Consider the following 24863-nt stretch of genomic DNA (forward strand, 5'->3'; position numbering starts at 1 on the left):
AGCAGGAAGAATAACATGAAAAGCTCTTGCTGCTAGCATGATAGAAGTAGTTGGTGTGGGGGTGGCAGAACAGACCTTGTTCAGGGCTACAAGTCCCCACAGTGGAACAGTAGAATGGCCTTTGATATCTAGAACAACTGACTGCTATTCTAATAGAATTTTGTTCTTAAAATATTTCTTACCAGTAGCTTGTAAAAATGCTATACTGAAGAGGTCTGAGAAACAAATGTACATGCTCCCCAACTGCATGTGTTACTACAGCATTACTGCAGTTGAGAATAAACTGACCTGCCCTTGACTGGATTCGCAGTAGGTATTTCTATTTAGATCATATCTTGTAAGTGCTGCTCATCATGCTGAGGTTGAAAAGCTAAGTTTAAAGTAATCTTGGAGATCTTGCTTTAACCCACAAAAGCAAGCAAGGAAATTTCATAGTTAAAACTAAAAATCTGAAATGACATTCTGACTTTCACTCATGTGGTGTTTGGCTTTTGTAGCTGAACACTTTGCATAATAACCAAGAGAAAGTTAGTTTGTATAATTCTTAACTTGTGAAAATTAGTAGGCTCTTTCAAGAGATGTTGCTATCTTTTGAAACTTGTACAGTTTGTTGAATCTTGGCAGATATGGTTGAGATGACGGATTATAATGCTCCTTTGGAGTTCTCACGGTTGATTAGAAAACTCATTTTCTAATTTCTGATCTGTCCTTCTAAAACACGTTTTTTGCCTGTACAATAAACCCGTGTTTAAAATCTTTAGAATTTTTACTTGCACATGAATTTTCTTGTCTGTGACATTTCAGTTTAAATTCACTAAAATCATTTATTTTTAGTGCTTATGAAGGCTTGACAGCTGTAGAAACTCAAGTCGCCTAAAAGAATAGGCAAATCATAGGTAGTAGTTATTGAGAGGTAATGCAGAGTATATCCTCACAGCAAGGGAAAAACCCATAGGTGGGCTGTGCCCACTGGCTTGGGCTTGTGTGCCTTGGGCTGCAGGGCTGTTTCATTGGAGCCTGAGCTCTGGGACCCTCCTGCCTCAGGGGTTCCTAGAACCTGGGCTGCAGCCTGAGCCAAGAAGTACACAGCAATGAAACAGCCTTGCTGGCCGAGCTCTGTGAGCCCGAGTCAGCTGGAACAGGCTGTCTAGTTGCAGCTTGAGGTGGCTCCTACTGATCACTATTGAGGTGCACTCCTGATGTGAAGAATCTTGCACTATCTCTGTGTGCCTGTATTGATTAAAATAAGGACTGTAGTGTAATGAAACTGCCACCTTTCACAAACACTGAATTCACTCAGCTAAAATGACAGGTTTCAAAGTAGCAGCCGTGTTAGTCTGTATCTGCAAAAAGAACAGGAGTACTTGTGGCACCTTAGAGACTAACACATTTATTTCAGCATAAGCTTTCGTGGGCTACAGCCCACTTCTTCAGATGCACAGAGTGAAACACACAGACAGAAGATATTTATACATACAGAGAACATGAAAAGGTGGAAGTACGCATACCAATCGTAAGAGGCCAATCAATTGAGATGAGCTATCAGTAGCAGCAGAAGAAAAAACTTTGAAGTGATAATCGAGATGACCCATAGAAGGTGTGAGGAGAACTTAACATGGGGGGGGGGGGGGGGAATTCAATTAGTGTAATGACCCAACCATTCCCAGTCTCTGTTTAGACCTAAGTTAATTGTGTCTAATTTGCATATTAATTCGCGTTCAGCAGTCTCTCTTTGGAGTCTGTTTTTGAAGTTTTTTTGTTGCAAAACTGACACCTTCAAGTCTGTCACTGAGTGATTAGAGACAGATGAATTCCACCAGGAATTTCAGCTCAGTTGTCCCATGGTGCAGGCGGTTAAGAATGATTTGGAGGAGGATAAAGAGGATGGTTAGCGAATGGTGACTCAATGGGTGACATAGAATAAAGCATTGAATTTGGAGTTGGTTAAGGAGACCAATGGAGCAATTGTGTAGTGCCCACTGACCAGTCTTTTCTGTTTTTTAAGCAGATAAAAAAACATGCATAAGACAATTGCTGATTAGGAACGTTACTACATTTGAAAGTATGGTGATAACTGTTATGTTGGACATGATAACACTTGATGACACTATCCTGTATTTACACAAGAGATTTGTACCTCTAGGGACGTACTTTTGTTGTTGAAAATGCTAATGTTAGAAACACTGGTAATGTTCCAAATCTTTCAGAACGCAATTTATCATTAAATACATTGTCAGTGGTCTGTGGAACAGCTGATATATGACTTAACATTTCTTATGTTAAAAAATCTATTTTGTATCTAAAAATTAGGAGGCAACTTATGTATTGATTTCCTACAACTTTCAGTTCTTTAACAATCAAAATTGTTGCATTCAGGTTGGAAGGAACGTGAAGCTATAAATGTCTTGTTTAGCAGCAGTGAAAAAGGTCAGGATAATCATAGGGTGAATCAAAAGGAATTGGGTGTGGGGAAGAAAATATGCCATTGTATAAAACCATGGTTGAGACTCCACTGGGGCTAGGAGTACTGTGTCCAGTTTTGGGAAACTTATCTCTGTAGGGATGTACAAATTTTGGAGAAGATTCAGATAAATAAAGGTATATAGTTTCTTCATTATAATCTGAGCAGTTTGCAGAGCGATTCTAATCTAAAAGTGACTTAGTGGAAAAAATGAATTCTTCTCTGCTTGGCAGTAATCCTATATGAAATAAACTAATTTTACAAGTAGAATTCTTTTTTGTGTTTTCCCCAAAACTACCAGCCTGCAAGAGATCTCCGTGTTGGGTTCTTTTTCTTGTGTGTCATTACCTGCAGTAAAGGTTCTATTGGCCAGATTGTCCTCAATTGAAGCTGTGCAACTCCACAGCCTTCAGTCCGGCTGTACAAGTTTAACTGATTGGAAGTTAGTAAATAATTCTGATTTGTTCATTATATGTATATAAGAAGATATCACAATGACCTTTTAAGGGAATTATATGAACTGAGCAACAACAGAAAAACATGGACACTAAAATGGAGGGGCAGGAAGAAAAACTTGGGCTAAGTATACGGAGGGCTGTCATCATTGTAAAAAGGCAGTCAACATTTGAAATTATTTGCTTTTAGAAATAATGGAGGAATTTACATTATAAAGATTCTAGGAAAAGAAGTAATTGCTTGTCTCACCACTGGTATTTGGGGTATAAATGGGATTAAAATCTTAACTATGGCAAATTTCTTGTTCTTATATTGTTTATATTGGAATTTACAATGTGTACCTAACACATCAGCCTCTGGGGTATATCTATATAATAGCATACGTATTGAAACATGATTGACTGTTTTAGGGGGAAGGCGAGACTTTCTCCTAGGGTATATCAGCAGAGATGGATTTACAAAGTAAAAGTTAAAACTAACTATACAAAATCCAGAAAATGAACAGTTTGGGGTGGGGGAGAGGAAGGAGGACAAAAGTCCACAAATGATTGAATGGTGTAAACCTCAAAGACAGGAGGAATCATTAAGAATTAGAGTGGAGTAATGTGAGAAATGATGGAATGTAATTTTAAAGAGTACAATTTTAGGTTAAATATCAGGAAGGGGAGATTATTCCAGTGTCATAATCTCCCAAGGAAAGTGGTGGATGCCCTTATTTCTAAACACTTTTTAAAAACCAGTGTTGGTAAAGTACTAGAAAATGTCTGTGCTTAACAATCTTGTGTAGGTAGTATGGTTGACTAGAAAAACCTACTCTCTAGGTCTGAGTCTTATTTTTCTGTGGCTGTTGGTATTTGGGTTTGGAGCACTCATCAAGGGTCATTTGTTTGGATGAAGAGGGTGATGTTACCTACTAATACACTATTTTACAATTAATTAACAATACTTAATTCTTTGATATCCTCTCTGTTTTAATGAACATTAGTCAAGCAGCAGTCTAACCAATTCAGAAGCTAGTATGCTTTTGAACTAGCGATTCTCAAACTGCACTTCTGCAGAGTTGTTTCCAGATTAAACACAGGTTTGTGTTAGCATATTTGTTGCAGCAACATATCTTGTCTACTATGAGGCAGCTTTATCCAATAGAAAAACAGCTCATGTATTCATGTCGTGCAAAGCACATATCTAACAAGTGTATTTCACACATTCTATTTCTAATGATTGCTGTGGGTAGGTATTAATAGACTAGTCTTATCTGAATTCTGTTTCTAAATAGTGTAGCAAGGAATTTTATAATTGTTACTACTTTTCTGAAATGGCTTTGTCTGCATTATGTTCAATTGTACTGATAAGATTGTTTCTGTCGCTAGGTATTACTCTACAAATTCTGCTTCCTATGTAGAAACTGCATTATTGTTTGAATAGAAGAAAAAATCTAGACCATATTGCTGAAAGTCTTTTTCAAGCCATACAATCTAAAAATAGGCTAGAATTTAATTTTTTACTACTAAGGCTAAATAATGCACATGTCCACTAAGCATTATAAACGCATAGGCACAGCGGGGAGTAAAATTATAATAAACCATATAAGCGTTCAAGAAACAAGTGTGTGGAATTGTATGACATTCCGAGGTGCAATCCAGAGCAGCGAGGTGCTTACGACTTTCTTGCAACCTCTGGTGCCTCTCATTGTTTTGCTGCGGTAGCTCCAATCTGGGCCGCTCACAAACAGCCATGCAGCATGCAGGTAATACCCTGAGTGTTTGTGCATAACTGTAGCTTGTCAGCCACATGTCAGTCACACTCTGGTTTCCACCAGCCTTGGTTATCACTCGCAGGATGACCCCAACACTCTCCGTCTCAGATTTGCCCCCAAAATATATGTTCTGCACTGTCTAGCCCTCTCCTGGACAGTCCAGATATATTAGGTCCATTGCTCCTCAAAGGAGATCACTGTACAACAATTTGTTACCATAAATGAAGTTACCCACACGGTTCAGTTTAAAGACAATACTGGATTTGTTTTAATTAAAGAATAAAATGAGTTTATTTAACTACAAAGAAAGATTTTAAGTGAGTACAAGTACAAGGCATTAAAGTAAGAAATGGTTACAAGAGAAATAAAGATAAAATTCTTTCTAGTGCTAAAACTTAACTAGACTTGGTTGAAGGTAAAATTCGTATCTCATGCTCCATGCAATAGGGTTGACCCAGTTTCAGGTCAGGATCTCTCATTTTTTCTTTTGTCTTTTTAGGTGAAAATGAAAGATGGGAATAGGGAGAGAGAACTTGGAATGTTTTTGCACCTCACTTTATAGTTCCTTCCTTCTTTTGAAATGTGTTTTCCTGAGGGTTACCCCTAGATAAAGTTTGTTCCTACTGTGAGGTTGGATCATGGAGTCTTGTGGTGAAAAAGGTTCCATGCTGTTGTTTGCTAAGATGCAGATCAGTTTGTTCCTGTCCTCCTCTCTTCCCCTTTCCCCGCCAAAGAATGGCCACTTGATAGGTGATTGCCCATTAACTTTGACACCAGTAGAGGTGCGTGTCAGCTTGTCCTTTGTCTTTAATTTGCCCACTCACCAGATATGTCTGGTAAACACACTTCAGTCATGATTTCAGCTTATGTTTATAACTTTACATATCATGATCAAATATGTGTAGTAATATTATATTTTTGATCAGTGAGTTCTTAGTTTTCAAATACTACCTCACAAGGCATATTTTGTACAAAGAGTATTACAATAGTGTGTACCATGTGAATACAGGGTTGCATTCCATCACAGACCCCTTCTGCTTTGTAAGTCTTGCACCCTTCACTCCCTGCACCAGCAGCCAGGAGTAGGATGGTGAATAATAGTGAAAATATTATAATGCCATTATATAAATCAATGGTACTCTCTTACCTTGAATACTGTATTCATTTCTTGCTGTCTTTCTGGAATAGAAAGGTTTCAAAGGCAGCTGAGAATGATTAGAGGCATGGAAAACTTCTTTATTAAGAAAGGGTGGGAGGAAAAATTGGGACTGTTTACTTTAGAGAGGAGGTGAATTAGAGGTGACATTAAAAAGTATACAAAATAATAGTATAGAAAAGATAGAGATTTTCTGGTTCCTTCCCATAGTGCAGGATGAAGGGGACATTCAGTGAGAATGAAAGGGAGCAAAATCAGAACTGAAAAAAGGAAACAAATTTTCACATAATTTGCCCATGGAATTCACTTCCAAAAGATATCATTGAGGCAAAGAGTTTAGCAGAATTAAAAAAGAAAATGGACATCTATTAACATTTGTATTATGGTCGCACCTAGAGGTCTCATTCAGGATCAAGGCCTTGTTATGCTAGGTGCTGGACAGAGACAATAAAAGACAATCCTTCGTTCTGAAAAGTTTACAAGCTTGCAGTCTAAAACAAACATAATCAGAAATGACTAGCCAAACAAAATATATTCTCTTAATTAACAGGGCATATTTAAAAAAACAAACAAACAAAAACTTCCCTTTGTATGGATAAGAAGAATATCCAGTACCATGAAATCAAAAATAAAAAGCCAAAAGTGTGGGTAAGAATGCAAGCACTCATGCTCAAAGCATAAGCCACCCTTACACTAATGCGGGGTTAGGAAGAAACTTTCCCTATGGGGAGTTTATTCCTTAACTGCCTACTGCAGTGTAAAGGACAGATCTGGATTAATTTTAAAGGCCAAGCTGGACCCAAACCCAAGCCAAGCAGCGCTGACCTGAACTTGACCGAAGAGTGTCATTTTCAGAACTGACCCTGACACTTCCCCACCCACCAAATCTGTGCCAGCACCGCCGCCTTGTCTTTGGGGGATGACCTTTGTTGGGGCTTCCCTGTGCCCCCAGTCCATCTCCAGCCACCTACTGCCTGTGGGGTCAGCACGACAACAGGGGCTCCATGCCCCACTCCTGCCAGCCACTGCTATCTCACCGCACTGTGGAGTTACAGACACTGCAATCTGTCATCACACTCACTCTGCACCACACATGAGCACAGTGAAGTGGCAGCAGCTGGCAGGAGGGAGGCACACATGTGGTGCTGTGCTGACTCCACAGGCAGGAGGAGGTGATTAGAGATGGTTCAGCTGAGCTTGAGCTTGTGAGGGTCAGGCTTGTCGTCAGACCTGACCCAACCCAACACTTGTAGTTGGGTCCCGTTGGGTTGCAAGGCTCTATTGTGGTGGCGTTTTTGCAACTTTTTTCTGAAGCAGCTGGTACTGGCTGCTGTTGGAGACAAGATGCTGGGCTAGATGGGCCACCGGTTTGAGCCAGTATTGCAATGTGTATGTTTGGAAAGGGGAGGAAGTTATGTGTTTACTAGACACCTACTTGCAAGACATAGTAACTTACTCCTGGGGGAATTTTGCGCCAATGCAGAATTTTGCAGAATTCCCTGTTTCCCTCGCAGAATTTCTGGCTGCCTCTATGGACTGCTGGACTCTGCAGAGCCCCAGCTCACAGTGAGCGGAATGCTCAGCCTGGCAGGGCTGGAGGTGCATGCTCTTTAATCCTCATTCTCCCAAGAACAGGAGAGGGCCTGGGAGACCCAGCTCTGGCAAAGGATGAGGAAGGGCAGGGCCACACCACACCACACCCCCCGGTGGGACAGTAAAGAAATTGGGGGGTGCTGGTGTCTGGGCTGGGGGCTGCCCCGCAGCTGGGATCTGTGGGGTAAAGGGTGCTGGTGGCTGGGCTGTGTGGAGAGGGGGGGTGCTGGTGTCTAGGGGTTGCCCCGTGGCTGAGCTCTGTGGGGCAGGGGGTGCTGGTGGCTGGGCTGGGGGGGTGTTCCGCAGCTGGGCTCTTTGGGGAGGGGTGACTGGTGTCTGGGCTGGGGGTGCCTTAGTTGAGATTCTTTGGGCCCCCTTGCAGTATAAATCAGAACAGGATTTTTTTTTTTTTCTTCAGGAGTCTGGCCAAAACTGTGTAACAGTCTAGTTGTGAAAAAGCTGGTATATTCAGTAAGGTATCTGTGTCTAAAGGGAAATTTAAAAGGAAGAAAAGTGGCAAGCTTAACATATCATAGTAGATCGGGGAGGAGCTCAGTTGTAGTGAGCTTCTGTTGTAATCCAAAATGAAAAGGTTCCAATTCTGAAAATATGTGCCTTTTTATGTGGGAAGAATATATATGCTTATGCCTTTGGGTTTTCACTGGGGTGGTGGTTTGGTTTTGGGGGAATATAAGGGAAAATCACAACACTGTTTTTGTGCAACTCATTGGGAAAATTATGAGTTACTATTACAGTACTCTTTTTGGATAAAGACTCAAACTGTTTCTGTTGATTATTTTGTAATAAGCATTTATTGCTTTTTATAGGAAATGTTAAAGTGCCACTGTGAACTTGAATCAATTTTAAAATGATTTAAAAATAGTTTGTAATGGTGTACCTCCCATGAGTCCCTCTGCCAGTCTGTGGTTTTACAATTACATTTTTCTATGTAAGGCCAACCTTCTCACAGACTTTTTGTGTCCCAGTCTTTGGGTGTCCAACCATAGACACCTCGTGCCTGTTTTTTCAGAGACACTGAGGACCCACCATTCCCAGTGAGGGATTAAAGAACAAAATCTGTTTTTCACTTGTTTTGTACAGTTGAAATTTGAAAGTGTTTTTGTTTATGGTCATTTTCACTGTTTCCATGTACTCACATGGATCCTGACCCACTGCCCATTGAATGGGATGGGCGGTAGGTCAGACCCCTGGACCCTGAATTGACAATGAGCTCCATGCAGGCATTCAGATTTATTGATGTCATAGGGGCTCTGTAAGGTGCAGTGTTTGGCCTGCATGGAGCTTGTTTTATAATCAAGGCCTTAGTCACTTTTCACCTATTGTGTGAGAGCCCCTCAGAAAAGGAAAGAGGAAACATTTAAAGCCAGATTTTCAGAAGTATTCACTAATTTTGCGTATCTTAAGCAAAGACTGACTGACTATACAGAAAACACAGTGAGTTTACTATACCCAAAGCACAGCCAAACATGGAAAGTAAATGGCACCATTTTTTCTTAAATCTTAGTTACAGTAATTTCTAGTGTTGCTCCTTACAATAGGAGGTTAAATATTTTCAGACAAAAGTACATATTTTTTAAATGTATGCTTTCCTCTAAATATCCTTTGAAAAAGGTTTTAAAAAATCTTCATGCCTATTCAAACACTTGCCAGGGTGACTCCAAAGGTAATAACAAAATGTTTTTTAAGTACATCAGAAGCAGGAAGCCTGCTAAACAACCAGTGGGGCCCCTTGATGATCGAGATACAAAAGGAGCACTTAAAGACGATAGTCATTGCGGAGAAACTAAATGGATTCTTTGCTTCAGTCTTCACGGCTGAGGATGTTAGGGAGATTCCCAAACCTGAGCTGGCTTTTGTAGGTGACAAATCTGAGGAACTGTCTCAGATTGAAGTGTCATGAGAGGAGGTTTTGGAATTAAGTTTATCAATTAACATTAACAAGTCACCGGGACCAGATGGCATTCACCCAAGAGTTCTGAAAGAATTCAAATGTGAAGTTGCGGAACTGTTAACTAAGGTTTGTAACCTGTCCTTTAAATCGGCTTCTGTACCCAATGACTGGAAGTTAGCTAATGTAACGCCAATATTTAAAAAGGGCTCTAGAGGTGATCCCGGCAATTACAGACCGGTAAGTCTAACGTCTGTACCGGGCAAATTAGTCGAAACAATAGTTAAGAATAAAATTGTCCAACACATAGGAAAACATAAACTGTTGAGCAATAGTCAACATAGTTTCTGTAAAGGGAAATCGTGTCTTACTAATCTATTAGAATTCTTTGAAGGGGTCAACAAACATGTGGACAAGGGGGATCCAGTGGACATAGTGTACTTAGATTTCCAGAAAGCCTTTGACAAGGTCCCTCACCAAAGGCTCTTATGTAAATTAAGCTGCCATGGGATAAAAGCGAAGGTCCTTTCATGGATTGAGAGGTTAAAAGACAGGGAACAAAGGGTAGGAATAAATGGTAAATTCTCAGAATGGAGAGGGGTAACTAGGGTGTGTTCCCCAAGGGTCAATCCTCGGACCGATCCTATTCAACTTATTCATAAATGATCTGGAGAAAGGGGTAAACAGTGAGGTGGCAAAGTTTGCAGATGATACTAAACTGCTCAAGATAGTTAAGTCCAAAGCAGACTGTGAAGAACTTCAAAAAGATCTCACAAAACCAAGTGATTGGGCCACAAAATGGCAAATGAAATTTAATGTGAATAAATGTAAAGTAATGCACATTGGAAAAAATAACCCCAACTATACATACAATATGATGGGGCCTAATTTAGCTACAACAAGTCAGGGAAAAAGATCTTGGAATCATCGTGGATAGTTCTCTGAAAATGTCCACGCAGTGTGCAGAGGCGGTCAAAAAAGCAAACAGGATGTTAGGAATCAATAAAAAGGGGATAGAGAATAAGGACTGAGAATATATTATTGCCCTTATATAAATCGATGGTACGCCCACATCTCGAATACTGCATACAGATGTGGTCTCATCTAAAAAAAGATATACTGGCACTAGAAAAGGTTCAGAAAAGGGCAACTAAAATGATTAGGGGTTTGGAATGGGTCCCATATGAGGAGAGATTAAAGAGGCTAGGACTTTTCAGCTTGGAAAAGAGGAGACTAAGGGGGGATATGATAGAGGTATATAAAATCATGAGTGATGTGGAGAAAGTGGATAAGGAAAAGTTATTTACTTATTCCCAAAATACAAGAACTAGGGGTCATCAAATGAAATTAATAGGTAGCAGGTTTAAAACCAATAAAGGAAGTTCTTCTTCACGCAGCGCACAGTCAACTTGTGGAACTCCTTACTTGAGAAGGATGTGAAGGCTAGGACTATAACAGAGTTAAAAGAGAACTGGATAAATTCATGGTGGTTAAGTCCATTAATGGCTATTAGCCAGGACAGGTAAGGAATGGTGTCCCTAGCCTCTGTCTGTCAGAGGATGGAGATGGATGGCAGGAGAGAGATCACTTGATCATTGCCTGTTAGGTTCACTCCCTCTGGGCACCTGGCATTGTAGACAGGATACTGGGCTAGATGGACTTTTGGTCTGACCCGGTACGGCCTTTCTTATGTTCTTATTTTCTTATGACTAAAGAGGAACTTAAAAAAATCTGTTTGATATTTTCCAAATAAAATGACACTACTGTGACAGGTTGGATCACAGAAACCCCCCTGGGAACTGCCAACTGATGTGCCAAGACTACCCCTGCTCCTATTTTCCCTGCCAGCTCAGGACTCCAGTACCTTGTCTTGCTGAGCCAGACACTCCCATCTGCTCCAGCACAGACCCAGGGTCTGAATTACTTGCCCTAAAGCTGCAGGTTACCTGAAAACAGCTCACAGAAGTGTGCTTGTCTTTAGCACTCAGATGCCCAACTCCCAATAGGGTCTAAACCCAAATTAATCAGTTTTACCCTGTATAAAGCTTATACAGGGTAAACTCATAAATTGTACGCCCTCTATAACACTGGTAGGGTTACCGTACGTTCGGATTTTCCCGGACATGTCTGGCTTCTTGGGCCTCAAATCCCCGTCCAGGGGGAAATCCCCAAAAGCCGGACATGTCCGGGAAAATAGGGAGGGAGGGCCCGGCGGTGCTCGGCAGGGGCCGGCGCCCAGGGCCCTAGCCGAGCCAGGCGGGAGCCCTCTTGGCCTGGGCCGGCCGGCCGCCAGAGGGAGTCGCTTGGCCAGTGGGGGCCGGACTGGGCCCGCACCGCACCCAGCCCAGCTGACCTGCTGCCTCCCTGTTTCAGGCTTCCCGCGAACATTTGATTCGCGGGAAGCAGGGGAGGGGGAGGAGCAGGGGGCGGAGTGTTCAGGGGAGGGGGCAGAGTTGGGGCGGGGCTGGGGTGGGGAAGGAGCGGAGGTTGGGGCAGGGTTGGGGCCGCATGGAGTGTCCTCCTTTTTAAAAATTAAAAATATGGTAACCCTAAACACTGGTAGAGAGATATGCACAGTTGTTTGCTCCCCCAGATATTAATACATACTCTGAGTTAATTACTAAGTAAAAAGTGATTTTATTAAATACAGAAAGTAGGATTTAAGTGGTTCCAAGTAGTAACAGACAGAACAAAGTAAGTCAGCAAGCAAAATAAAATAGATTTGCACATTTTATGTCTAATCAAACTGAATACAGATAATCTCACCCTCAGAGATGCTTCAGTAAGTTTTGTTTTCTCAGACTGGGCACCTTCTAGGCCTGGGCACAATTCTTTCCCCTGGTACAGCTCTTGTTCCAGCTCAGGTGATAGCTAGGGGATTCTTCATGATGGCTCCTCCCCTCCTTGTTCTCTTCCACCCCTTTATAAATCTTTTGCATAAGGCGGGAACCCTTTGTCCTCTGGGTTTCCACCTCCCCCCCGCCCACCCCTCCACTGGAAAAGCACCAGGTTAAAGATGGATTCCAGTTCAGGTGACATGATCACATGTCACTGCAAGACTTCATTACCCACTTGCCAGCACACATATACAGGAAGACTCACAGGTAAACACAGCCATCTGCAGACAATGGTTCAGGTAAGTGGGAGTCATCAAGATTCCAAACCACCATTAATGGCCCCACTTTGCATAATTACAAATAGGCCCTCAGAGTTATATTTCATATTTCTAGTTTTAGATATGAGTGGTACATTTATACAAATAGGATGATCACACTCAGTAGATTATAAGCTTTGTAATGATACCTTACAAGAGACCTTTGCATGAAGCATATTCCAGCTACATTATATTCACTTATTATCATGTTTTTATAAAACCATATAGACTGCACAACATCACAACTACTATTCCACACTCTCTATTGCAGAGGTGGGCAAACTACAGCTCGCGGGCCACATCTGGCCCACGGGACTGTCTTGCCCGGCCCCTGAGCTCCTGGCCGGGGAGGCTAGCCTCTGGCTCCTTCCCGGGCAGCACCTCTGGGCAGCGGGGCCGCACACTCTTGCTCTGGCCGGGTGGCACAGCTGCCAGAGCTGCATGGTAAGAGGGCCAGGGGGTTGGAGAAAGGGGCGGTTAGATGGGCTGGAGGTTTCTGGTCAGGGGACGGGGAATGGGGTGGGGAGGGTTGGATAAGCGTGGGAGTCCCGGGGGGGGGGGGGGTGTGGAGCTTGTCAGGGGGCGGGGGTGTGGATAGGGGTTGGGGCAGTCAGGGGACAGGAGCGGGGGGGGGGTTGGATGGGGATGGGATCGGGGCGGGCAGTTAGGGGACAAGGAGTGGGTGGAGGTTGGATGGGGTCAGGGGTTCTGAGGGGGGCGGAAAGGAAGGGGGCGGAGGCCAGGCTGTTTGGGGAGGCACAGCCGTCCTACCTGGCCCTCCATACAGTTTTGCAACCCCGATGTGGCCCTCGGGTCAAAAGTTTCAAGTACAGTCACTACACCAGGTTTGTTGGGCTGTCATTTTTTAGAAAGCTTTTATAATGTTTAACATCACAGTTCTGTGCAGTAGTGGCTTTTCAGTGGTCAGGCAATGGGACATTTTAAAATACCAGTTAATAAAAAACTTAATAATTTTTTAAATGTGGAAGTCTGGGCCAGCGAGCATTGTGGTATTTGGCGCTCATCACAGATGGTGCATCAGGTGCTTTACCAGATTCTGAGGGCCATTTAAAATAGGCTATTACAGGGGTGGGCAAACATTTTGGCCGAGGGCCACATTGGGGTTGCAAAACTGTATGGAGGGCTGGGTAGGGAAGGCTGTGCCTCCCCAAACATCCTGCCCCCTATCTGCCCCCGACAGCCCCCCCTCAGAACCCGCAGCCCATCCAACCCCCCGTGCTCCTTGTCCCCTAACCACCCCACACCTCAACCACCCCCTGCCCCAACTGCCCCCCCCCCCCGGGACCCCACCCTCTATCCAACCCCCCTGTTCCCAGTCCCCTGACTGCCCTGCCCCCTATCCACAACCCTGCCCCCTGACAAGCCCCCTGGGACCTCACACGTATCCAACCCCAGTTCCCTGTCTACTGACCCCTATCCACACCCCCGCCCCCGCCAGGCCCCCAGGGACTCCCACGCTTATCCAACCCCCTCCCCCCCCTCCGCTCCTCCTGTCCCCGAACCTCCGCCCCATCCAACTGCTCCCTGTCCCCTGATTGCCCACCTGGATCTCCTGTCCCTTATCCAGGGGCATTGCCAGCAGATCGAGGGATGTGATCGTTCCCCTTTATTCGACATTGGTGAGGCCTCATCTGGAATACTGTGTCCAGTTTTGGGCCCCACACTACAAGAAGGATGTGGAAAAATTGGAAAGAGTCCAGCGGAGGGCAACAAAAATGATTAGGGGTCTGGAGCACATGACTTATGAGGAGAGGCTGAGGGAACTGGGATTGTTTAGTCTCCAGAAGAGAAGAATGAGGGGGGATTTGATAGCAGCCTTCAACTACCTGAAGGGGGGTTCCAAAGAGGATGGAGCTCGGCTGTTCTCAGTGGTGGCAGATGACAGAACAAGGAGCAATGGTCTCAAGTTGCAGTGGGGGAGGTCCAGGTTGGATATCAGGAAAAACTATTTCACTAGAAGGGTGGTGAAACACTGGAATGCGTTACCTAGGGAGGTGGTGGAGTCTCCTTCCTTGGAGGTTTTTAAGGCCCAGCTTGACAAAGCCCTGGCTGGGATGATTTAGCTGGGAATTGGTCCTGCTTTGAGCCGGGGGTTGGACTAGATGACCTCTTGAGGTCCCTTCCAACTCTGATATTCTATGATTCTATGAATCCCTTGGCCCCCTTAACATGCCACTCAGAGCAGCATGTCTGGCAGCCGCACCACCTGGCCGGAGCTAGACACACTGCCGCTCTGCTCAGCAGGAGCGTGCCACTCCACTGCCCAGAGCGCTGCCCGTGCAGCGCAGTGGCTGCGGGGAAGGGGACAGCCGGGGAGGGGTCGGGGGGCTAGCCTCCCTGGCCAGGAGCTCAAGGGCTGGGCAGGACAGTCCCGCGGGCTGGATGTAGTTTGCCCACCTCCGGGCTACTAACTTTATTTTGAAGAAAATTGAATTCATACAGATGGTTTAATGGTAAAACATAGTAGTCAAGGGAAGCCAAGCAATGGTGGGTAAATAGTATAATGGCTAACGGGGTCGGGCTGGAGACTCTTGCCTATATGCTCGGGGTCTTACTGATCGCCACATTTGGGGTCGGGAAGGAATTTTCCTCCAGGGCAGATTGGCTGAGCCTCTGGAGGTTTTTCGCCTTCCTCTGCAGCATGGGGCAGGGATCTCTAGCAGGAGGGTCTCTGCCGATTGCAGTCACTAAAAACAGGATTGGGGACTTCAACAGCAGAGTCCAGGGAAGGGGTAGGGACGGTTTTATGGCCTGCAGCATGCAGGGGGTCAGACCAGATGATCATAATGGTCCCTTCTGACCTTAAAGTCTATGAGTCTATGAGATGCAACTTTGTGCAAAGATCCTAGAGTTCTGACTTTTGGTGTTAGCACACTTCCTCACAGAGGGTCAAATATGTCAACTTTGTGATGTCTGCTGTACATTGGCCTCCCAGGAGGGATGTTGTTCCAGAATCCATGCATTGCCAGATGGCCAAGCAGCATGTAACCTCCTCGTTATGGGACTGACCCACTGCAGAACTCTGTAAAACTGTAACATCACGCTAATTGCTTGACTTGAGTTAGTATTTACAAATGAAAAATGGCAGCATCTTTGTCCTATTTTGTCAGACTCCAAATCTTCATTATAGAAGCCTGCCAAGAGGAGCCCGTTTATCCTTCACTACTGCTACATTAATAGCTCCGCCTACAGTGTGTACAAAAGGAGACTTTTTTGCTTTCATAGAACAGTAAGACACCCAATCTGAAGGAAAGTTTCTGGTCTAATAAGTTATTTTTAATCACTAGATTTCCTTCACAATTATAGAATGCAAGCATCTGCCATGCGTGATTAGTTTAGTTTAAAAAAATCTAAACATACTGCATAAAAGGTCTCTGCCTCCTCTCTGTTGGTTTTCCATAATCAAAGTGTGAATTAAAGATGACTTATGTAAACACTTACCTTTATTTAGAACTATATCTAATACTTCAAAATATTGGGGCATCCGGAGCATTTATGTTTAGAAGCTATTTTGGATAGTGACCTCCCTCCTCATTGTATTACCTCTGGCCACATAGCCATTTTAAATTCATAGACTCTAGGACTGGAAGGGACCTCGAGAGGTCATTGAGACCAGTCCCCTGCCCTCATGGCAGGACCAACTGTCTAGACCATCCCTGATAGACATTTATCTAACCTACTCTTAAATATCTCCAGCTGTTACCAGCATGGTCATCAAATAAAAGCAAAGAGCTTCTTCAGGTCCTTGCAACCTATTTGGTCTACTGGTTTGTTTCTCTTCTCCCCACTCCTCCCTCAATCCTCTTTCTAATGTAGATTTAGTAGAGGATTTTAAACTCATGATAAAGATTTGAATAAACTCCAAGCAGAGGTTAAGCCAGTGCTTATTAATTCAAAATCTTGTAGGTCAGGATTTATCAGTTTGTTGTAGCTTTCCTTAGCTAAGCAATAGGAATAATGTTCCCGCATCCTGTGATATTTTTATAACAGTACAGCCATGGCGGGTGGGGGTAGCATAAAGGTGTGCTCTCCCTATTCAGGTAAATTCAAACAGTCTCATATGTGGAATGGATAATGTTGTTTTCCATGCTGGCTCTTTCTTACTTGGGATTCAGCAAATGCAGGATGGTCTCTTGAATACTGATTGCATATATTAGACCTGATTTTGCTAAGTCCTAAGTAAAATTATTGTTCTAGAAAAGAGTTCTAATTTTTCCTGGGCTTATATGAGTCTCCCTGGAAACAGGTTGATGCCTCCAACTGCTGAGCAAGAGAAGGGTGCTGAGATTTCTGCCAGATGGTTATCTCTGGTCCCTTTTTGGTTCCCTGTCTAGGGTTACCATATTTTGAGTGTCCAAAAGGAGGACACTCCACGGGGCCCCGCCCCAACTCCGCCCCCTCCCCTGTTTCCTGCGAACATTTGATTTGCGGGAAGCCTGAAGCAGGTAAGGAGGGGGTGGGGGGAGGAGGCGCAGCCCAGTCTGGCCCCCCCGGCGTCTCCAGCCTGGGTCAGCTCGGGCCCTGGGGTGCCGGCCCCCGGCCGAGCACCCCGGCCCGCCCAGCACTGCCGCTCCCCAGCTCGGCCCCGCCGACCGCCGGCCCCCGCTTCGGCACCGCCGGCCCCTGGCCCAGCACCGCCGGCCCCGCATGTCCCGATTTTCCCGGACATGTCCGGCTTTTGGGGATTTCCCCCCGGATGGGGATTTGGAGCCCAAAAAGCCGGACATCTCCGGGAAAATCCGGACGTATGGTAACCCTATCCCTGTCAGCTGGAAGGAATCATACCATTTTGAAGACTCTTCCCTTCCATGTGTTCGCACACCCTCTGGCTGCTGAAATGAAGGAAGAACTTTCTTTGTTCCTCTCAATACAGAGCCTTTTGGTTGCTGCATGGATGGTCAGGATTGTCTCCACTTAATTTACCTCTCTCACAGCCTCTTTTTGAGTTATCCATTCTAGTCAATAGCTTCTGTGGTATTGTGTCTGGCTTTCCAAGCTGCAGCAGAGTCAAACTAGCCTGACAGCTTGGTGGTTTCACTGCTGCCCACGGGTATATAAATAGTGGTAGTTATCACTACTGCTTGGAAAAGCCATAAGCAACAGCAGAAGTACTGGAGTTGTCTAAAGATTTTGGAAGAAACAGTGCACCAGTTTAAACTCTGCTTATATTTGGAAGATTTTCTTTATATTCAAAAGGGCTCAAAACCTTTTAAAGAAAGTGAAGTGTAAGCTGATAGCAATTTCCTTTTAAAAAGAATCCATATTTAATGTGTGTTTTTAAGCCCTTTGTAACTCTTGTCCAATGAAAATTGCTATTATTTAGCAAGAACTTGTCTGATTTATTCAATATAAAATAATACTGGATTTTTTTTAAAAAAACCTTGTTACCTTGAAACATAGTAGGAAGGGTTTTTTGGGTAAGACAGGAACTAATTCTTATTATGAAACGTTAAAGAATATATTTTAGAACAATATGGAGGCAACATTCTTTTAAGGAACTGAACATTTTGGCTTTTCATATTGAAAAATCAGTGTTCTGGAAGGAACTCTCTGCTTGTCTTAACCTGTTTTACTAGGTATTCCAGATGACCCTTATCAGTGAAGTGACATTTCAGCTCAGACTGTAACACATGGCATAACAGAAAATGGAGAAATAAAACTGAATCCTGGCTTTTGTGGGTTTGTGATGCTTAACAATATTTGAGTGTGAGAGAAACAAAAATAGGGTCTCTATATACTGAACTAAAAACATCAGAAATCTTATTTTACTTTAATATGTAAATTGAGTATGGAAAAACTACCGGGAATAATAAAAACCTTTAAAAGCTGCTGGGAAGACGATGTAATGAAGAATATTTTTTTTTATTAATCCTGTTGATGAAAGGATAAGAAAGATGGTGATTGAGTTACAATTTTCTTCGGGGAGAAAGGAGATGCTGTTTTCAGCCTTTTTCACTCTTGAAATATGTCCTGCTACACTTTATATTGTAGTTTAAAATCTTCAGATAAGACCTCAAAATTAAATTCTTCAAGGGGTGTGTGTGTGTGTGTGTGTGTGTGTGTGTGTGTGTAACATGCTACATATGTGGTGATGATAGCCTTGTGATGAATTGCATTTACCATGCACCTTTGACTGCTTCACCTACTCTCTGTCCCTTAATCCATCTCCCCCAGGACTATTCTAACATTCCAAACCTCTGAGCAGGTTCAAACAGCTGTTGCTTTTTAATCATTCTGCTGCAAAATGTTTCCTGTTTGTCCTAAATGTGGAATATCCTCTCTGAAAAGTATATTGGTCTCTCAATCAGGAAAGGCCAGATTGAGGCCTGGACCAATGATTGATTTTAAATAACCAATATCTTCTTATTCTGCAAAGATAGAAACAGTTTTTGTACCATTATAAGGGGATGATTCTCAGTTTCACAATGGGGCATACAACACTTTATTCCCTTCCTGCAGGTCCTAAATTATTGGACTTCAAAGTCATGGTGTTATGTGTAGAAAAAGTATTCAATGATGTACTTAAAACATTGTCTTCTCTCTGACCTGCAGACTTGAGAACTCTGGAGCCAAGGGATCTTGCAGAGTTAAGAATAAGCAATAAGAATTCTAGGATGAGATTGGTTCTAGAACTACAAACTTTTAGCAAACTGACTTGTTGTTGGATTGCTGAAATGCTTGTGTTCTTAAAAATATAAGCAACTAAACCATTAAGTGCTAAAATTTGTAGCAAGCTACTTTCCGTTTACAAACAATAAGCTTTAAGGTCTATAGCAAGAGAGACTGGCTTCTCCTTTATTCTTTATTTAAAAAATAACTCTGTGTAGGAAATTCCCCCACAAAAACTTCATTAATTTTTAATTAATATTACTCAAGTGATTGATTGATATCCTTTCTACTATACTTACTCCAAAACACAGAGCATTATGGAGTGTGAAAATAAGTGAAGGTTGTTGGATTGAGATTCACTTACTCAGCAGATGGGTCTAACAAATATTTATTAAGTCAAAACATTCAGCAAGTAGTGATCTCAGAAGCTTATCAGGACAATCTCATCACAGTTGCCTCCAGCACCAGACAATGCACCTTCAACCATTCTTTATTACATAAATTTATTTATATTTTTTTGCTATTTTTTCTTATATGTATGTTTTAGTCTCTCATTTCCATGTTAACTCTCCTTCACCGTCAGTACAGGTTTAGAGTTAGTTCAAACTGGTCTTTCTTAGCTTTTTTTAGTTAGTTTATCTTTTCTTGTTCTTACAAACATGATTACTCTGCAATTTCTTACACAGTTTTACTTATGCCATTAGGTATTATCAGAACAGATTCTTAAAATCCATACTAGGCTTCTGTCAGGTCTAAATATGCCTTTGCACCAACAAAGGTAACTTAAGTAAACATTTCATAACCTTTACAGTTTGTAGATTCAAGCTATTGACAATATTGATGTAAAAATTCACCTTACACATTTCTCAAACTTATCTCTGACCTGCTCTACACACTTGAGATGCATATGTTGAGTGTTCATAAATGTCTGATGTGGATGAGAGAGAAGCTCATGAAATGTGAAAGGTGAATTTTTACATCAATATTGTCATTAAGTTGCATATGTAGAGACCACAATTCCATTGCTTTAGCTGATGATCATAGCATCCCTTTGAAGAACAGCGAGCCAAAGTCTCAAAAAGTAATAGCAATTTTTTTTTAAAGTACATCAGAAGCAGGAAGCCTGCTAAACAACCAGTGGGGCCACTGGATGATTGAGATGCTAAAGGAGCACTCAAGGATGATAAGGCTATTGCAGAAAAACTAAATAAATTCTTTGCATCGGTCTTCACGGCTGAAGATGTGAGGGAGATTCCCAAACCTGAGCCGTTCCTTTTAGGTGACAAATCTGAGGAACAGTCCCAGATTGAGGTGTCATTAAAGGTGGTTTTGGAACAAATTGATAAACTAAACAGTAATAAGTCACCAGGATCAGATGGTATTCACCCAAGAGTTCTGAAGTAACTCAAATGTGAAATTGCAGAACTACTAACTGTAGTCTGCAACCTATCATTTAAATCAGCTTCTGTACCAAATGACTGGAGGATAGCCAATGTGATGCCAATTTTTAAAAAGGGCTCCAGAGGTGATCCCAGCAAATACAGGCCAGTAAGCCTGACTTTAGTATCGTTTCAACTAGTTTTCCTGATACTGAAGAACAAAATTGTCAGACTCATGACAATTATTAGCCAGGATGGGCAGGGATGGTGTCATAGACTCATAGACTTTAAGGTCAGAAGGGAATGTAATTTGTTGGGGAAGAGTCAACATGGTTTTTGTAAAGGGAAATCATGCCTCACCAATCTACTAGAATTCTTTGAGGGGGATCCAGTGGATATAATGTACTTAGATTTTCAGAAAGCCTTTGACAAGGTCCCTCACCAAAGGCTCTTAAGCAAAGTAAGCTGTCATGGGATAAGAGGGAAGGTCCTCTCATGTATTGGTAATTGGTCAAAAGATAGTAAACAAAGAGTAGGAATAAATGGTCAGTTTTCAGAATGGAGAGACATAAATAGTGGTGTCCCCTGGGGTCTGAACTGGACCCCGTCCTTTTCAATATATTCATAAATGATCTGGAAAACGGGGTAAACAGTGAGGTGGCAACATTTTGCAGATGATACAAAATTGCTCAAAATAGTTAAGTAGCAGGTAGACTACAAAGAGCTACAAAAGGATCTCTCAAAACTGGGTGTCTGGGTAACTAACAAAATGGCAGATGAAATTCAATGTTGATGCAAATAAATGCATCAATAAATGCAAAGTAATGCACATGGGAAAACATAATCCCAACTATACATATAAAATAATGGGGTCTAAATTGGCTGTTACCTCTCAAGAAAGAGATCTTGGAGTCATTGGGGATAGTTTTCTGAAAACATCCATTCAATAAGCAGCAGTCAAAAAAGCAAACAGAATGTTGGGAATCATTAAAGGGATAGATAATAAGACAGAAAATATCATATTGCCTCTATATAAATCCATGGTACAACCACATTTGAATACTACGTGCAAATATGGTTGCTCTAGCTCAAAAAAGAAATATTGGAATTGAAAAAGGTTCAGAAAAGGGCAACAAAAATGATTAGGGGTATGGAACAGCTTTCATATGAGAAGAGATTAATAAGACTGGGACTTTTCAGCTTGGAAAAGCGATGACTAAGGGAGGATATGCTAGAGGACTATAAAATCATGACTGGTGTAGAGAAAGTAAATAAGGAAGTGTTATTTAGTCCTTCTCATAACACAAGAACTAGGGGTCACCAAATGAAATTAATAGGCAGTGGGTTTAAAACAAACAAAAGGAAGTATTTCTTCACACAGCGCACAGCCAACCTGTGGAACTCTTGCCAGAGGATGTTGCGAAGGCCAAGACTATAACAGGGTTCAAAAAAGAACTAGAGAAGTTCATGGAGGATAGGTCCATCAATGGTTATTAGCCAGGATGGGCAGGGATGGTGTCATAGACTCATAGACTTTAAGGTCAGAAGGGACCATTATGATCATCTGGTCTGACCCCCTGCATGCTGCAGGCCACAAAGCCGTCCCTACCCCTTCCCTTGACTCTGCTGTCGAAGTCCCCAAATCCTGTGGCTTAGTGACTTCAATTGGCAGAGAACCCTCCTGCTAGCGATCCCTGCCCCATGCTGCGGAGGAAGGCGAAAAACCTCCAGGGCCTCTGCCAATCTACCCTGGAGGAAAATTCCTTCCCGACCCCAAATATGGCGATTAGTAAAACCCCGAGCATGTAGGCAAGAGTCTCCAGCCTGACCCTTGTTAGCCATTATACTATTTACCTGCCATGGCACGGTATTCCTTTGGCTAAAATCATGTTTTTCCATTAAACCATTCCCTCCATAAACTTATCTAACTTAATCTTAAAACCAGACAGGTCCTTCGCCCCCACCGTTTCCCTCGGAAGGCCGTTCCAATATTTCACCCCTCTGACGGTCAGAAACCTTCATCTAATTTCAAACCTAAACTTCCCCACGGCCAGTTTATATCCATTCGTTCTCGTGTCCACATTAGTACTAAGCTGGAATAATTCCTCTCCCTCCCTTGTATTTATCCCTCTGATATATTTAAAGAGAGCAATCATATCCCCGCTCAGCCTTCGTTTTGTCAGACTAAACAACCCGAGCTCCTCTAGTCTCCTTTCATACGACAGGTTTTCCATTCCTCTGATCATCCTAGTGGCCCTCCTCTGTACCCGTTCCAGTTTGAGTTCATCTTTTTTAAACATGGGAGACCAGAACTGCACACAGTACTCCAAATGAGGTCTCACCAGCGCCTTATACAACGGAAGTAGCACCTCCTTATCCCTACTAGATATACCTTGCCTAATGTATCCCAAGACCGCATTGGCTTTTTTCACCGCCACGTCACATTGTCGACTCATAGTTATCCTGTGGTCTACAAGGACCCCTAGGTCCTTCTCCTCCTCCGTTACTTCTAACCGATGCGTCCCCAGCTTGTAACTAAAATTGTTGTTCGTCATCCCTAAATGCATCACCTTACACTTCTCACTATTAAATTTCATCCTATTTCTGATACTCCAATTCACAAGCTCATTCAAGTCTCCCTGCAGAATATCCCTATCCTCCTCCGAATTGGCAACGCCTCCCAGCTTCGTGTCATCCGCAAACTTTATCAGCCTCTGTTTGCCAGAGCTGAGAATGGGGGACGGGGGATGGATCACTTGATGATTACCTGTTCTGTTCATTCCCTCTGGGGCACCTGGCATTGGCCACTGTCGGAAGACAGGATACTGGGCTAGATGGATCTTTTGATCTGACTCAGTATGGCCATCTTATGTTCTTAGCTCAGCCAGATGCTGCACCGGGGATAGTTTCTCATAGTTCATCCTGCAGTATCATGAAATTAACATGATTTTTGTCAGTTTCACTGTCCCAGTGAACCTGTGTCTGCCATCTTGGGAAGATAGTTTAAATCACTGCAGCATTATAGTCACATTTAGAAATCTTTCTGTAAACTATAAAGTCAAGAAACTTTCATTTAAAAAAAATCAACTTCTTTGGAAATTAAGTTTTGGACCGCTTTGTTTAGTAGGGAAAACCTCTCTTGTCAGTAACAAGTAGGTCAATTGGATTTTTTCAAATCCTGGATGTTTGTCCAGCCTTCTTTTCAAAACCAAACTTCTTTTGCGATCTGTGACTATCCAACTATGTCATGTTGTCAAACTATAATGCTGAAAACTACTAAAGCAAAGAAAAGATTGTTTCTAAAACAAAATATTATGACTGAAAATAATTTAGATTTGTGTCCCTTATCTTTTTGTTTTTGCTTGTCGTTCTTCTCACCACACGACATCAGAATATTTATTGCAGAAGCAGATAAACAATGTTGCTTATTTTAAAAGCTCTTAAGACATGGAAGGTTGTGCATTAGCTAATTTTGTTTTAAATGATTCTGAATAAATGCAAGGTATGGTAAATGATAGTTTGTTTAATTTAAAGGAGCTGTCATGTGTAGAGTCCCCAATTTTTCCTCAGCTTTTTACCTAATGTTATGCTCCTGTGCATGTATTAGAAGCCGAACTGCATCCCTCTGTTTAGTGCTTGTTTGTAAGCTGTAAACAGAAACATTACATCTTGTAAATTTCTCTTTACTCTCTCCTTTCAAGAATAAAGTAATGGGTTGAACTATGGGAGAGCAAGTTAACACTGTGTAAGCTTCCCCACACAGATCTTCTGGTATTACTTATTTCTGACACCCCTAACATTCCAGCCACAAGCTTCTTTTAGCGGAGCTTCATGTGGCATCAGGTTAAGAACATTTATTTGCTTTATTTTTGACCTAAGAGAAAATAATCTATAATAGTCTCCAGAGATGAGAGGGTGCTCTTGTGTGTTGAGCCACCTGGTTTCTTACTTGGTTTAGGTCTTATTGAAATCTTAGTTTAAGGTAGCTAAAACATTGGTCCTACCATTGTATACCTTCAATGAATCCGCTTCCATAAATGATTAGGAGGAACACACAGAGATTACCTTCAGCCATGGAGGAAAGCACAAAGTGAAGTAACAGGTTAGTTTGCTCTGTGTGTACGTGATTTTTATTTTTATTTTTTAAATCTTTAATTCACTGTTCTCTGCTACCTGCTTTGCTCTCCTTCGTAGGGCTTGATTTTGTAATCCTGACTCAGGCAAATTCCCATTGATTTTTTTGGCAGGCTTGCCTAAGTCTGAGCTGTGTGATCAGGCAACACATTGGGAAATTATTGATTTGTCTGGGTATCTAATGCCTCATTTAGTTTAAAAATAAAGTTTGTATATTTTTTATTTTTAATATCAC

At 42.5% G+C, this 24863-nt stretch overlaps 2 protein-coding genes across 4 annotated transcripts in view; both read left to right on the plus strand.

The window, feature by feature from the left end:
* The window catches only part of LOC135983682 (uncharacterized), a 175859-nt gene that overhangs the window by 133068 nt on the left and 17928 nt on the right, over nt 1-24863 (plus strand). The window lies entirely within an intron of this gene.
* GALNT7 (polypeptide N-acetylgalactosaminyltransferase 7) overlaps nt 1-24863 on the plus strand; it is a 121561-nt gene that overhangs the window by 1498 nt on the left and 95200 nt on the right. The gene's annotated exons all lie outside the window — the stretch shown is intronic.

The sequence above is a fragment of the Chrysemys picta genome, chromosome 5 (assembly GCF_011386835.1).
Source record: "Chrysemys picta bellii isolate R12L10 chromosome 5, ASM1138683v2, whole genome shotgun sequence".
Classification (NCBI taxonomy): Eukaryota; Metazoa; Chordata; order Testudines; family Emydidae; genus Chrysemys; species Chrysemys picta.